The 3,809-nt window shown below is 42.5% G+C and overlaps 1 non-coding gene across 1 annotated transcript; it reads right to left on the reverse strand.

Moving 5' to 3' along the window:
- Positions 1–231: 231 nt before the first annotated feature.
- Positions 232–335, reverse strand: LOC116583799. The gene has a single exon (XR_004282905.1). It is a non-coding gene; the product is annotated as a U6 spliceosomal RNA (small nuclear RNA).
- Positions 336–3,809: the final 3,474 nt, after the last annotated feature.

The raw sequence follows: 3,809 nt of genomic DNA on the forward strand, positions 1-3,809 counted from the left end.
GGTTGCTTCCACTTATTCTTAGAGTGCATTAAAATCAGCGCCACAGCCAGGTCACACAAAAAGAAATGATCCCTACCCTTTCTGACCTGCTTTCTACTCTCCACTGTCATCTGTATGTCACAGACTTACCCTCCTCCCACTCCTGTGCCTTCATTCCTGGGTTTCCCTACCCCTCTTCATCTTGCAGACTAAGGCAACCAAGGGCTCTGGGTCCTTCATTGTATCTTTGCATTCAATATGGAACCCTTCACGAGTTTGCGTGTCCTTCCTGTGCAGGGGTCATGCTAAATCTTCTATCATTCCAATTTTCGTACTTGTGCTGCAGAAGTGAGCACCCTTTGTTGTATTTATTCTTTTTTTTAAATACTCTTTGAAATATAACTGAAATATACAACATCGTGTCAGTTTAAGGGGTATAACATGTTGATTTGATGCATTATATACTGCAGTATGATTACCACTGTGGTGTTAGCTAACACCTCTACCCCATCACATAATTATCCTTTTTTTATCTGCAGTGAGGACAACTGGGATCTAGTCTTTTAGCCACGTTGAAGTTTATAATATTGCTGACTGTCATCACTGTGCTATGCTGGCCCTTCATTTTCGAGGCCAGACTCTAACCCTGAGCTTCTGGAAGACTCTGACCCTGGTGTTTTTTTGTTTTGTTTTCTACAGGGAAATGCATCATATCTTCTACCAATTCCCAGTAGATGCCAGTGGCTGGGCCCAAAGGTCCAACTAGGGCTTTTCCATGTGGGTGAATTCTCCTGACATGGCCCCCTGCTGCCATCTGCTGGCTGTAGTCATCAATGCTTCTATGGACCCGGGTCCCTATTCGAAGGGTTAGCTCTTTCCATCCCATCATCCACACTGGGATAAGACTTTCAGCTACTTAGCTTTTCTTTCCCCCATATTTTCCCCTCTGTCCTGTTTTTAAAAGAAAGTAATTTTAGTGAATCTGTGTGCAGGTTACACCATACTCTCACCTGCCTTGCCCAAATACAGAGAAAAAAAAAATCTCCTCTCCATCCTTGGGCACTTCCATTTGCAAAGGCACAAAAGAAAAGTCCCAAAATGTCTAAAGTTCTCATTATCTCCCTGGAGGCTGTTATATTACATTCAAATAAGTTGGATTGTAGGTAATACATAAAATACCAGATGTTCTTTGATACTCAAAATGTTTCTAAAGTGTTTTGAAAACATTCCCACATAAAACAACATGGTTTGTTGTTAACACAGACGTAAAAATGAAATCTGCGTGGCTCAGTCGGCTAAGCATCTGCCTTTGGCTCAGGTTATGATCCTAGAGTCCTAGGATCGAGTCCCACATGGGCGTGGTCCCAGCTGGGACACTGCTTCTCCCTCCACCTGCTGCACTCCCTGCTTGTGCGCATGCTCTCTCTCTCTTTCTCCATATAAATACATTTTTAAGAAAATAAAATTTATACAAATAAAACAAGAATTAGTTTACAGACTCTTGGGTTATTTTGAAGTGAGTGAGCCAAGAATGGAGAGTAGATTTTGTGTTTACAGAGGAAACGAATTTGTTAGGCAAAAGTGAAAACACATAAATATTCAAGCCCACACACTGGAGGTAAGGGATTAAAATTCACTGTTGCTGGGGAGCCTCGGTGGCTCAGTGGGTTAAGCCTCTGTCTTCAGCTCAGGACATGGTCTCAGGTCCTGGGATCCAGCCCCACATGGGGATCTCTGCTCAGCAGGTAGCCTGCTTCCCCCTCCCACTCTGCCTGCCTCTCTGCCTACTTGTGATCTCTCTCTCTCTCTCTCTCTCTGTCAAATAAATAAATAAATAATATTTTAAAAAAATAAAATGAAATTAACTGTTGCTGACTATATCTTTACACATTATTAAATGTTTCTTTCACCTCCCCTGCCCTGTCCCGGCTTCCTGCTTTGTCCACTTCACATTGGACTTATTGTCTCCCAAACCCATACACTACAGTCACCCGTCCTGTTACAAAGTCCTGTCGTGACAGGTGTGGTCAGTGGCACTGGAAATACTATTTTTAAGGGTGATGTAAGAGTTGAGAAGATAGGCGTCAAAGTTGATGGAAAGGTGCGAGTCATGTTCTGGGAATTCGGCCTTGGGAAAGATAGTTGCTTTCTTGTGATTATGGAGAAAGAATCAGATTACACTGTAAACCGAGCAGTACAGAAGGAAGAAGCCAGATTTCAAATGGTGATGATTTTAGGATTTGTCCTGACCATAAAAGGTCTAATCTGAACAAATGGTGGCAATCTGTGGTGAATGAAGGTCTTCTAAGGGATCTGTCTTGGAGCCTCATTTGTCTAACAGTTGACATAAATGGATAAAGAAGATGTGGTATAGACATACAATGGAGAACTATGCAGCCATCAAAAGAAATGAAATCTTGCCATTTGCAACGATGTGGATAGAACTAGAGGGTATTATGCTGAGCGAAATAAGTCAATCAGAGAAAGGCAATCATCATGTGATCTCCCTAATATGAGGAATTTAAGAGGCAGAGTGGGGGCTTTGGGGGGTAGGGAAGGAAAAAAATGAAACAAGATGGGATCAGGAGGAAGACAAACCGTAAGAGACTCTTAATCTTACAAAACAAACTGAGGGGTGCCGGCGGGGGCGGGTAGGGAGAGGGTGGTTGGGTGATGGACATTGGGGAAGGTGTGTGCTATGGTGAGTTCTGTGAAATGTATAAACATGATGACTCACAGACCTGTACCCCTGAGGCAAATAATACATTATATGTTAATAAAAATGATTAAAGTAAAAAATAAATAAGTAACACTGCTATTAAAAAAAAAGAAAAAAAAAAGAAAACGCTGATCATTGTTTGAAAGAATGGGAGGAGCTGAAGCCGTAGACGAAGGGGAGGGACTTTGGTCCCCTCGGTGGTCCCTGCATTCTGCTGCATTCTCCTCGGGTCAGAAGAAGAGGAGAGACATTGTGTTTAGTTCCAGGCAATGGGTCAGTGAAATATCCGCGGGTATGTGGAGACCTCTCTAAGCTGAAGAAACAAGTGAAAGTTCCATAACATTTAAGCTCTGCTGGGACTCTAGAGCTTAACCACCTTTGTAAGAAGAGAGTCAAGCTAGAGATGTTGCCCTGAAAAGTGAAGAAAGGAGAAGGTCTTTGGTCAACGAAAATGCTATCATAGGTTTGATCCTTTCGGGTGGTGGAGCTGGGCAGATCAGCCCACGCATTTTCACCTAAACTTTTCTTTCCACAGGAGTCTGGGGATAGGAATGTTCAGTTGTTCTTACTGACACACATAGATGTCACCAGAGAAAAACATTCGTTAGTCGGCTGGATCGGTGGGAAACATCTCAGAAAATACTATCAGATCCTAACACGAAGAAAACGATTATTAATCAAATTCGTTCTCACAAAAGCTCCAGTCATTGGTCAATGACTTAGCGGTGATTCTGAGCCCTTATCCTGTACTCTGCTTTAGTGTCCGTCGTCTCATGTACTCCTCACAACAATCCCAGGAAATCTGTAGCTTCCCGTACTGTCGCCATCATCATCACCATTGTCATTTTACATGATGGGAAAGTGAACTTCAAGAACATTGACCACAAGTTTCCTGGGATTCGAACTCTGGCAGTCATGCCTTTAAACACGGTGCTCTTTTGCCTTCTCATGAGTCCCTGTATTTACTTATAAAACTGTAAGAACGTTTTAAAAGTTTGTTGCAATAAAATATCTACATGTGTGACTCACTTTGTGATAAGCATATATGGTGTCGCTGTCGGTTACATACCCAGTACCTGTCCCTCGCCCAACTTCTTGACTTTTATTTAGG

The sequence above is a fragment of the Mustela erminea genome, chromosome X (assembly GCF_009829155.1).
Source record: "Mustela erminea isolate mMusErm1 chromosome X, mMusErm1.Pri, whole genome shotgun sequence".
Lineage (NCBI taxonomy): Eukaryota > Metazoa > Chordata > Mammalia > Carnivora > Mustelidae > Mustela > Mustela erminea.